We start from the raw sequence: 13,446 nt of genomic DNA on the forward strand, positions 1-13,446 counted from the left end.
GTAGGAGTTAACGGCCGTGAACTCCCATTGGGGTGGCTCTTGGGCCGTAAACTCCCATATAGTCCCTTTAAAAGCCCTAAACCTACTCGTCCAATTTAGATTTGGACCTAGCAAAATTCCACAATGAAGATAAAGCCTTAAAACATCCTAGAACACCCTCACCATGAGTTTATGGCCGTAAACTCATGGGGAGTGTCCCAGGGCCGTGAACTCTATGTATAGGGTTTACTCTTGAAGAGTAAACTCCATTCCTAAGCCATTCAAGCCCTTAGATGTTACCCGGGACACCCCAAACACTTAACCAAAGTGTTTTCCGCTCCTTAGAGTGCGTATACTTGTTTAGTTAGTATTACATATACTAATTGTATGTGAACATATGTTATCATATGTTAAATAGGTCACTAAATGTGTTCAAGTCTTTATTTGACACCGAGCACCCAACCGACACCTTCGTCGGATCCACTTACACCAGGTGATTTGATACCCCTGAATGAACCTTTTAAATGTTTTTACATGTTTTATAGGGGGGGGGGGGAATACAAGTTAAACATGCCAGTGATCATATCAATCATATGTGATTGATAGCCCGCATGCACAAGGATTTACCACACTGTTAACTGTTTTACCGAGTTTGATACTGTAAATGGTTTTCTAAAATGTTTCCACTTGTTCAAATCTCTTACTTATATTGTTTTATCAAAGTTTCATTTAAAACTGGTTTATGAAAAGTTTCCAAAGAATTTCTAAAGGTTTTCAAACTTATTTTACCAAAGAACACCAAGTTGTGAATTTCTTAAGTATAAAGTTTTCTTCCATGTTTTGATACCCCACACGTTATATACCACTGTCTTGTTATACTTTTACTTAGTGGATGCTTCTACTTAGTTAAACGCTTATACTTGTTTACACTCTTACTTAGTGATACGCTTCTACTTCAATCATACTTGATATCGCTTCTACTTCAGTTATACTCGATACGCTCCTACTTCACTTTTTGTCGCTTCTACTTTGTGATACACTTACATTTGGTACGCTTATACTTCACGATTTGGTTATTCCACACTGTACGCTTATACTTCACAATTCGGTTATTCCACACTGTACACTTATACTTCATGATTCGGTTATTACATATGATTTGGTTATACTTCATGATATGATTCCACTTGTTATACACTCAATGTAGTTAGATGTATGTCTGTGCTTGTATAGATGCATATAAATAATGATTGAAGGACTTAGGAAGGCTTGTCCGCCCTATTTCGTTTTCTTCGTTGAGATGTGGTCTGCTGGGATCGGATGTCCATCCGAAGGTCGTTTTATTCATTAGTTATATATTATGTATACGAGCATAGCCATATAGGTTTACTCTAGTCAGTTCAGTTAAGTCTCTACCTCTAGTTCAACACTTATATTGGAAAACCCGCTACCTACTATTTGGGATGCATCTTCGGGACACGGCCTTCTCCGTCGTCTAGTTGGTAACCAGAGTCTCCTGTAGGGAGAGCGGTCATTGTGTGTATAGATCTATACGAGACTGACACCCTCGCACCCTGACTGCTAGCTATAGTCCACGGCCTCCCAAGCCAAGGGGTGGCAAATGTCATATTCTATAGACGCTTGCAGGGCGTCAGGTACTCTAGTGTCGGTTAGTATGGTTACGAGTATCCTAGGTTACCTTATAATTCATGGCCTTAAGGTAACGGTATTTCACCAACAATTTACACTGTATGCTGGAAAACCACTCTCAGAGTCACACTGTTTTTAGACCTTGCTAGCTGTATCTTTCATTTGATACTATCTGCGGTCTACACTCTCTGTTTTAGACCTTACTAGCTGTACCTTTCATTTGGTACCGTCTGGGCTCTGTGTCTCTCTTTGCTAGACTAAGCCAGGCATGTCGTTTGTTCGATACACTCCTGGAGTCTTTGATTCCTTTGCCTTAGTCAGCAGTCCTCACTGCTGAGGCATATGTTATTTCCCTGACTCCTCTTGCTTTCTTTAATAATCAAATTCTATATTTTGATAATGATAGCGATTAAGGGAAAACTACCTTTTTACCACATAACCCCGTTCAGTCTTGGTAGAAGACTGCTTTTATTAAAGAAAATATAGGATTTTCTGGAATAGACACTAATGAAATGAATACTCTAAAACTACCACTTTTATTAAAGTTATTTGGATAAAATGACACTAAATACTTATGAACTCACCAACATTTGTAAAAAAATGCTGATACTCGCTTTTCAAATAACTTGTATTCTCAGGTCAGCATTAGACAGGTACATCTCCGGAGCTGTTGAGGAAGATAACTTAGTACCATGCTGTACTTATTATATTTACTTGTATTACTTTGATGTATGGTAATGTAAACCATGTAAAACTATTACAATTAATGCAATGTTATGTTGTACTTTGATTACTATAATGCATGTGTTGTGATACTTGACATGACGTCATCCACCCCAGAACGTTTCCGCCGTTCCGGTTTTGGGGTGTGACACTGTCACTCCTACACAGCCAGATAGCAACGCGAATTTGATCTTCGGTGAACCTCGAGACTAATATCTCCCTATAACCTAAGGATAGTTGTTTAAGCCGAGAACTGGGATCAGGAGAAAACATACACGAAAACACTTTGTACTTTTCTTTATAAAACTGAAAAAGATGATCTTTAACATGAACATGATGTACAACCTACAAACCATCTACCATTAAGCCTAAAATTGACAACTTTCTTCTTTTTCTTTTGAGCATGCTATGAAAAAGAGTTGTATTCTCGTCTCCATCTATTCCCCATTTTATTTTTATTTTTGAGCCGTATCCAATCCTTCAATATTTTCTAGGTCTGTTTTTTCTTTAAAATATCAATTCTCGATGAAGCAACATTGCCATCATGTCTACCCCCATCCAAGAACGAGTCAATACCATCAAGCTTGCCTAAAAGATCCTTCTTTCAACCCATGATTATTAGTGCATGGTTACTCCCCTTATGCCACACCTTTAATCTCTATTGTAAGTGTTCAATTTTAAGTTTATTTTTGAGAGAATAAATTTATTATCATTCATCCCCATATCAACATTCAACCAAGCATCCCTAACCATGTCTTCAAACATATTCAACTTTTTCATTATTTAACACAATAACGCTATGATCCGACCAAAGCCTATAGAGAACCACACCATTTATGTTATAAAACCAATACATAACCCCATTAGAAACAAGGAATCTATCTACTTTGGCCATTTTAGAACACAAAAGATTCACCCTAGTAAATTGTCTCCCTCCTAAGTGCAAATCCAAAAGATCCATTTCTGTTATAAACTTGTTAAAGTTATCAGCTTCATATTGGTAAAAAAAAGACTCACTTCTTTTACTTGGATTTTGAATAACATTAAAGTCACTAAAGATTATATACTCCCCTTGATTATGCGACATAAAAGATAGAATATAATCGTAAATCAGTTTCTTTTCTTGTTGTCCTTGCGGAGCAAAAACATTAACAATAAAATAAGTAGAATGAAACATCACCACCTTACCTTTCACAATTAAAACATTACTTGTAGCCAAGTTTTTTGTTTTATGATAACTACAATATCCCAAATAGTGAGAATTCCACCCGGACACCCTTGTGCACTAATACTAGCTACATGTATTTGAGAATTACACCACAAGGATTTCACCAAGAACATGTCTAGCCTAGTCAATTTCAAATCTTGTATACCCAACACACTAATATAATGGTTGATACAAAGTTTTTTACCCACTATCTCTTTTTTTGGCACTTTACACCACACAAGTTAATCGACATAATATTCATTTAAAACTAATTTTATGACCTTTTCTCTCAATCATACGAGTTATATCTTCTTTACACCCTTTGAAGTCATAACCCAAAGCCTTACCAAATTCAATATATTTTTGCATTACTTCCATCAAAGAACCCACACTTACTTGTTTTTTTCCTATATTTCAAGTTGCTACCTTTGATATAGGACGACGATAATGTTTCAACTGTAGGCTCGGGACTCGAATGTCTTGGCGAGTGTAACTTAACACCATTCAATCCTGGAGGAGCAGACAAAAACCCTAAATTATGGCAATTATTGTCCTTTCCGGATTGATCCCCTTGTCTTGAAACATTGCTGGTACAAGTAATGTTTACACCAACATGAACATTTTGACCTATTGGTTCAACATCGCTGAAATCAAAGACAACTTTTGTCGCATCGTCCTTGGTTGGAACTTGTTTTTTCAAATTAACTAACACACTAATTGATTCCTTATTGCAATAATATTGATCACTTGAAGCTTCACCAATAATGCCTTCTTTTAACTGAGGATACTTATCATTAAAATAAACTATATCATCAGGCCAAAATTGATCCAAATCAACACCATTCTCATCAATATCTTCCCCTTCATAAATACTATCATCTTCTTTGTATTCACTTAGATCATTCTCTTGTTTTTGGGATTCCCCATCATTCCTATCATCCCTGTCTGATTTCTTTACTTTCGGGCATCGCATAGCAATCTCACAAACTGATGGGTTTTGAGCATTCTAACACCCCCTAAGTGTATATGCAACCCTACCTTGGATCTATGTTTGTCTAAATTACATGCAAAATATGATTTCCAAGGTTTTTAATCCTATCTAGCATACATGGGGAACTTTTAATCTAAAAGATGGCTAGAATTACATACCTTGTAGTTCATTTGATTCCTTGAAAACCTTGAGAGCCTAGCACCCCAAGTGTCATGCCTCAAATGCTTCACACAACACCAAATGCTTTGGAATAAGTTTTGAGAGAATGTATAACACTCAAAATCTGCCTAGCCCTCTCCTTTGTCTTAGTGTAGCCGATTTTTGGTGGATAACGTGTTCCTTATATAGTGTGTCACATCTAGCGTTACACCATGTAAGCCCTAATGTGACATGACTCTTCATTTCCATGATCCATGGGTTTGTAACTCCCATGGAGCATCTTATGGGTTTTACCCAACTTGATAATCCATGGAGCCTTTTAGCCCACTATACAAGTTATGGATGATTTACATAATGAACCCATATATTTAATTAGTTATCCTTTTGATCACTTAACTAATTCAAAATTAATCTTTGATCAATACTAATTAAATAATACTATTAATATATTAAAACTTATAATATATTAATAAACCACAAGTGTTATTTCTCTCATTTAGTTTATCCAAATGCATGATGCCATGCAACCCAAATGGACCATGCCGGTTCGGGTCAAGTACATACCAGATATAGTTATGGACTTAGACACCTTATCCAACAGTATCCCACTTGGATAAGTCTAATAACTATAACTGCAAGTATGACTTTAGGAACCTACCAGCAATTGTAGCTCTTTTCAAGGTCTCTCGGAACTAAGAAGATGATGATGATACACCATTTATGATAAGATATCATATAATCCTCTATTCTAGATATCAGTCGGATAGTTACATGGAACAATGTCTTACTTATTGTCCAGCAGTTTGTTTCCCGATTTCCGATTTGTTTGACATAGAACTTAATTGAACACATCAATTTAGTTCTGACCGGTCCCGGTACATAGGTCAAAACAAAATCATCGAGGGGCCCAAATATCGCTTCTAATCCAAGAAGGAACAGATAAAATTCGACTCATATGCTTGTTCTTCTACTTGTTAAATTACACACAAAGGTACGTTTTATAACATCGAGTTACCAATGCGGTTTCGTACGATCAATGCATAATCAACTCATAGGCAACAAGACATATCTCTAGGTTTGAAGACTTATATGATATTACCGTCTCGCGATCACTCGAGATAAATTTCATAAAGTGATACCAGAGAGCGAGGGTTGAATCCAATTCTCAAAAGTTATGAGCAGTCATGAGTGTTGAGGCCATGTCCAACATCTTAGACCTCTCCAACCAACTCATGACAATCTTAATTCATATCTACTTCCGACATATGACTGACTATGGATAATTTTGAATAATATGTAAAACACAACATAAATATTCTGGAAGTCAAAACATGCAAAAGAAATAATAGTAAACGATTGACAAAAAGATAGCGACACTTTACTCATAAATAAACACAACTTTTATTCATCATCAAATATCAATTACACTTTACAAATTTCAAAATTATCTAACTACTAAAACTAATATCATCCTTCAGCCCTATGCTCCTTGCATGCTGGAGATGCTTAACCCTGCCCAGTCCCTTCGTTAGGGGATCTGCCGGGTTCTCATCCGATGATACCCTCTTTGCCACGAGGAGTCCTTCTTCAATTCGATGTCTGATGAAATGTTATTTTCTGTCAATGTGTCTGGATCTCCCATGATCCCTTGGTTCCTTTGCTAAGGCAACATCACTTTCACTATCACTGAAGATTTCCATAAGCTCCTTAATAGCTGGTACAACTCCAAGATCTCCAATGAAGGTCTTCAGCTATATTGCATCCTTTGCTGCCTTGCTTGCCGTTATATACTCGGACTCGCAAGTTGAATCAGCCACTATCTCCTGCTTGGAACGTTTCCAAGTAATTGCTCCTCCGTTTAAGGTAAAGACCCAGCCCGACTGAGAGCGGAAATTATCCCTATCAGTCTGGAAGCCAGCATCACTATACCCTACAAATCTCAAGTCATCATTCCCACCGAGGGTAAGGATCCAGTCCTTAGTCCTTCGCAGGTATTTGAGAATATTCTTTACTGTAGTCCAGTGAGCCTTACCAGGGTTCCCCTGATATCTGCTGACCATGCTGAACGCAAAGGCCACATCAGGACGAGTACAAGTGATAGCATACATGATCGAGCGTACTGCAGAAACATAAGGTACTCGACGCATTTCTGCTATCTCTGCCTCGGTACTCGGGCTCTGAGTCTTACTCAATCTGACATTACTTTGGATGGGTAACTCTCCTTTCTTGGAATCTTGCATGTTGAACCTCTTCAGCAACTTATCCAAGTATGTACTCTGACTAAGTCCAATTAGTCTTTTTCTCCGGTCTCTCAAGATCCTTATGCCTACGATATAGGCCGCTTCTCCAAGGTCCTTCATAGCAAAACACTTCCCAAGCCAGGACTTCACTTCCTGCAGATTTGGGATGTCATTTCCTATGAGTAGTATGTCATGCACATATAGCACCAAAAAGCTAACTATACTCCCACTAGCCTTCACATATACACACGATTCATCATCACTCCTCGAAAATCCAAACCTTTGACTTTCTCATCAAAGAAAAGATTCCATCTGTGAGGTGCTTGTTCCAATCCATAGACGGATTTCTCAGGCTTACACACTCTATTAGGGTACTCTGTGCTTACAAAACCCTCTGGCTGATTCATGTAAACATCCTCAGCCAACTTTCCATTAAGGAAAGTGGTTTTGACATCCGTTTGCCATATTTCATAGTCATGAAATGCAGCAATGGCTAACAAGACCCTAATAGACTTAATCTTGGGTACTAGTGAAAAGGTTTCATCATAATCAACTCCCAAAGTTTGAGAAAAACCCTTTGCAACCAGTCGAGCCTTATACGTGTGTACATTACCATCCATGTCAGTCTTCTTTTTGAAGATCCATTTGCACCCAACTGTCTTACGACCCGGTACATTGTCAACGAAGTCCCAAACCTGGTTGTCATACATGGAATGTATCTTGCTGTCTAGTGCCTCTTTCCATTTAGCAGACTCGGGGCATACCATGGCTTCTGCATAACTGTTAGGTTCATCCAGACTTACCAGTGTCCCATCACTGATAAGTGTCTCACCTTCCGCAGTAATATGGAAACCATAGTAATGCTCAGGTGCATTCCTAACCCTTATGGAATGCCTCAGAGGTACATTTGGAGGTACAATTGGATCAACAGGAGTTTCCTCCTCAAGTTGATTGCTAAGGTTTGAGGTTCCTTCACCACTTGACTCTTGAATTTCTTCAAGGTCAATTTGCTTCCTATTGTTTCCTTGGCTTATTAGCTCTCTTTCTCAAAAGACAGCCTTCCTTGCTACAAAGACCACATTCTCACTAGGTCTGTAGAAGATGTAACCAAAGGATTTCTGTGGGTAGCCGATGAAAATACACCTCTCACTTTGGGGTTCAAGCTTATCGTGAGTCTCGCGTCTCACGAAAGCTTCGCAACCCCAAATCTTGATGTGGGCTAGATTAGGAACTTTTCCAGTCCACACCTCGTGAGGTGTTTTGGCAACCTTCTTAGTAGGGACCAGATTAAGGATATGGGCGGTAGTCTCTAAGGCATACCCCCAAAATGAGATTGGTAGTGAAGCTCGACTCATCATGGAATGAACCATATCCAACAGGGTTCGATTACGCCTCTCAGCCACACCATTCAACTGTGGTGTCCTGGGAGGTGTCAATTGTGAGATAATTCCACATTCCTTAAGATAGTCGAGGAACTCTGTACTAAGATACTCACCACCACGATCGGATCGAAGCATCTTAATGTTCCTGACCAATTGATTCTCTACTTCATGTTTAAACTCTTTAAACCATTCGAAAGTCTCTGACTTATGCTTGATTAAGTAGACATATCCATATCTACTATAATCATCCGTAAAAGTCAGATAATAACGATTAGCATCCCTTGTGGCAGTTTTGAAGGGTCCACACACATCTGTGTATACTAGATCCAAAAAAACCTTCACCCCTAGCACAAGAACCTGTGAAGGGTGACTTTGTCATTTTTCCAAGTAAGCATCATTCACAACTATCATCTGACTTTAGGTCAAATGATTCCAAACCCCATCCTTTTGGAGTTGGCCTATGTGTTTCTTGCTTACATGTCCAAGACGACAATCCCATAATGATGCTTTATCCAAGTTATTATCATTAGTAGAATCAATACACAACACATTATTTCCTAAGTTTTCTACAACAGACACAACTTCATACACACGATCACAAGGTAATGCTTTAAAATAAAACACATTATTATAGAAAGCATTTATTCCACCAATTTCATTATCAAAGGAAAAGGTAAACCCTTGTTTGTACAAAGCATGAAAGGAAATAATATTTCTTGCCAATTCAGGCGAATAATAACGTTTATTCAAATCTAAAGTAAACCCACTACTTAGCAACAAAGTATAAACTTCAATCTTCGTGACCGGTGAAGCTTTCCTATTCCCCATGATCAAGTTTAGCTTTCCATGCTCCACATTCTCACTTCTTCTTAGTCCCTGCAATTTAGAACAAATATGAATACCACAACCGGTATCAAGGACCCAAGAGTTAGAATAGGGTGAGTAACTAGATAATATAGTTTAAATACTTGCATGGTTGGGTTTTACTTTCCCATCCTTTAAATCTTGCTGGTACTTTGGGCAGTTTCGCTTCCAGTGTGCCATTTCATGGCAATTGAAGCATTCAGCCTCCTTCGGATCTGAGGATGGAGTAACGAAACCTTTCTTGGTTTCACTTGAAGAGGATCCATCAAGGGGCTTACCCTTGGTACCCTTCCAAGGGTTCTTCCTCTTCTTCCCTCTACCTTTCCCGATTGCCAGGACAGGTGCGGAGTTTGGAGTAGGAGTAAGATTAGTAACAACCAACTTACCCTTTAGACCACTTTCGGTGGTCTTCAAGTGTCCTTGAAGTTTGCTAAGGGTGACTTCTTCCTTGTTCATGTGATATGTCATGCGAAATTTATCATAACACGATGGTAAGGAGTGAAAACTGATATCTATTGCTAACTCCTCGGGGAAGTTCACATTCAGCTTCATTATACGGTCCACATATCTTTGCATTTTTTGCATGTGGCCCGTGATGGGTTCACCATCCTTCATTCGGGTTGTTATCATGGAGGAGATGATTTCATATCGCTCTTGACGATCACTTTGATGGTGGTGGTCCGTCAAGTCCTGGTGCATCTTAAAAGGATATAGTCCTCATAGGACTTTTGGAGCTCAGTTGTCATGGTGGCCATCATGGTGCATGCCACTTTGGTAGCATCTCTTTCATGTACCTCATATTCAGCAAGCTCTTCAGGAGTAGCAGTTTGCTCGGGTACCTTAAGCTCCTTGTCGAGAACATATTCTTTATTCTCATACCAAGTGACCATCCTGATGTTTCTGATCCAATCTGTAAAGTTGGATGCATCAAAGATGACTCTCCCACAAAGGTTCATGAGAGAGAAGGAGCTGGTGGGGTTTGCGCCAGAAGCAGCATTGTTGGAAGACATCTGAAAAGAAGAAAACAAGTTTAGTTTAGATATAGAGATAGTCCTTAGTAAAACACCCAAATGTAATATTAAGGCTAGGATCCAATCACAATATATTATAGCTTAGAAGAGGGATGCCGTAATCCGAGCTATAACATATTTGAAAGGTAGGTGAATGACTATTCACCAATTTCCACCGTGAAAAACGGAATATGGATATTAGGTTTTTTTTATTTGGTTTTAGAAATTCCTAGATTCTTTGAGATTCATTGAACTTTTCAATGGCATGTTTCTATCTCGAGTGTGCCCTTCATGTTTTGTGACTGGGATGCCGAGGATCACAAAACAAGGTGTGTATTAACCATGCAAATTACTTGGTACCCATAATGTTTTACACTTAATCATTGTGCCGGTAAACCACACGCGCCCCTTCCTACGTCATGAAAAACCTTAAGTCACCCTTTGCCTACCTTGTTAAGTCCAAGTTAGTGTGCCGGTAAACCACACACGCTCCACCAACGACTTAAACAAGGTGCAAAGTGTAATTTCATGGATTAGCACATTATTCACAATTTTCCTAAAGTAACTAAGATTGGGAATTTATAAAAGGATTTAGTTACTTTATAATAATCATTATACATTGAATGAGAATTTTAAGTCATTGTCCTACCCGTTCGGCTAACGACCCTCCACCAGTCAATGAAGTGGTGGGTGAGAGAGTGGACACCCATTAAGCTGCCATTTTATAGGCAACAACCTAATACCCCCATTATAGACCGGCTTCGTGAATGAGGCCTACTTGCGGTAAAACGAATTGATCTTATACATATATATATATATATATATATATATATATATATATATATATATATATATATATATATATTATTAAACTTATAATATTATAAAGTATAAGGGTTGAATTTTAACTTTTAAAAATCTAAGGATTGGAACTAAAGTTTACTAGGTGACTTTACATGTTCCAAAACTTGAGGGCAAGTTTTGTAACTTTACAAAAAACCTTTCAATTCATAACTTATGAGTTATTAAAATGAAGACTCTTCATTTTTTGTAACTTATGTGTTTCTTTAATGGAACTAATACAAAGTGAATTTTGGTTATCCATAACTTGAGGACAAGTTATGGACTCCATTAAAACACATAAAGATCATGAATTAATCATCAAACAAGTAATTCCTATGATCTATCAAGAACTCATAAGAACATGAAAATTCATATCAAAATTTCAAGAGCATATGAACACATATAATCATGTAATTTTGATATTAGCCATTGTAAATGGATTAGAACAACCATTATACCATCTAAAATAGGTTTTATAACACCAAAACAGTTTAGGGTAATGTTTCTAGTCCATTTCCAGTAGCATAAGTCGAATTTCTACATTCCGTATGGCCAACTCGTTGAGTGCACGAACTGACTCGCCGAGTTGGTTGCATTTTCACTTGGATTAGTCGAGTCCTCCCCATGGACTCGTTGAGTCCCCTGTGCAGACAACAAAAATTCAATTTTCAACACTATTTTGCATCAAGTATTCACAAGCAAGCCTAGTCCCTGATACCACTGATGGGTTTTGAGCATTCTAACACCCCTAAGTGTACATGCAACCCTAGAAAAACCTTGGATCTATGTTTATCTAAATTACATGCAAAATATGATTTCCAAGGTTTTTAAACGTATCTAGCATACATGGGGGACTTTTAATCTAAAAATTGGCTAGAATTACATACCTTGTAGTTGATTTGATTCCTTGAAAACCTTGAGAGCCTAGCATCCGAAGTGTGATGCCTCAAATGCTTCACATAACACAAAATGCTTTGGAATAAATTTTGAGAGAATGTATAACACTTAAAATCGGCCTAGCCCTCTCCTTTGTCTTAGTGTAGCCGATTTTTGGTGGATAACATGTTCCTTATATAGTGTGTCACATCTAGGGTTACACCATGTAAACCCTAATGTGACATGACTCTTCATTTCCATGACCCATGATTTTGTAACTCCCATGGAGCATCTTATGGGTTTTACCCAACTTGATAATCCATGGAGCCTTTTAGCCCACTATATAAGTTATGGCTGATTTACATAATCAACCCATATATTTAATTAGTTATCCTTTTGATCACTTAATTAATTCCAAATTAATCTTTGATCAATACTAATTAAATAATACTATTAATATATTAGAACTTATAATATATTAATAAACCACAAGTGTTATTTCTTTCATTTAGTTTATCCAAATGTATGATGTCATGCAACCCAAATGGACCATGCCAGGTCGGGTCAAGTACATACCAAATATAGTTATGGACATAGATATCTTATCCAACACAAGAAAGAACAGAAAAAGATTTGTATTCTATAACAACTATTGGATTTTCATTATTGAAATCTAATATTAATTAGAGTACTAACAAAAACCATCCTAACACTTAATTGGTTATCAAGATCCTCATCAACAAACAACATCTTTCCATACATCCTTGAAATCTTCATATAGGCTGTAAGAGACCATGTATAAAGTGGTTGTCCCTAAATCTCCACTCAAACCTCCATTTCCTTCACAACAAACGACTTGTTGATTGGAACCACCTCATGGAAGTACATCTTCATCCCATCATGTACACACATGTGGATGTCGACATAAAACGGAACCACATTCGTTTACCCCAAATATATTTAATCTCTACTTCACTAAAACCTTCAAATTGAATAATCTATAAAGTTTAGGGATAATAGAATCATTTCTTACCTTGCCGAAAAAATCTTTGAAGAGTCATCCATAACGAAAAAATCATCTATTGCAAGATTTATTGTTTTCTGACCCATGCATATGATTAATAGGATTTGTTCCAACTTCCTGTGCATACGTGTTTCTAATGTCTTTGGAATTAAGCTTTTGATCTCTATTAAAACTTTCCAAAGAAACATACAAATAATAGCTCTCTACCCAGATTCCACCAAGTGTCGATTCCATCATTTTCTCATCCTTAATGTTTAAAGAAAAGAACGAAAGCAAATCCTCCCCCCAACCTAATTTTATTGGGAAAAGAAATAGTAGAAACCTTAGCATACTCATCAAATAGTCTCAACATATCTTTTTCATTCATATCATTTGATAAATATGTGAAAAAAAACATAGAAGACATCCTCTCAACATGTCGCTGATTAGGGTTTCCTAGAATCCCATTCGGACATTTTTTTTACTAATGTTCCATTCGTAATGGTTATGGGAAGTCGT

This window comes from Lactuca sativa, chromosome 8 (genome assembly GCF_002870075.4).
Source record: "Lactuca sativa cultivar Salinas chromosome 8, Lsat_Salinas_v11, whole genome shotgun sequence".
In the NCBI taxonomy this organism is placed as follows: Eukaryota; Viridiplantae; Streptophyta; class Magnoliopsida; order Asterales; family Asteraceae; genus Lactuca; species Lactuca sativa.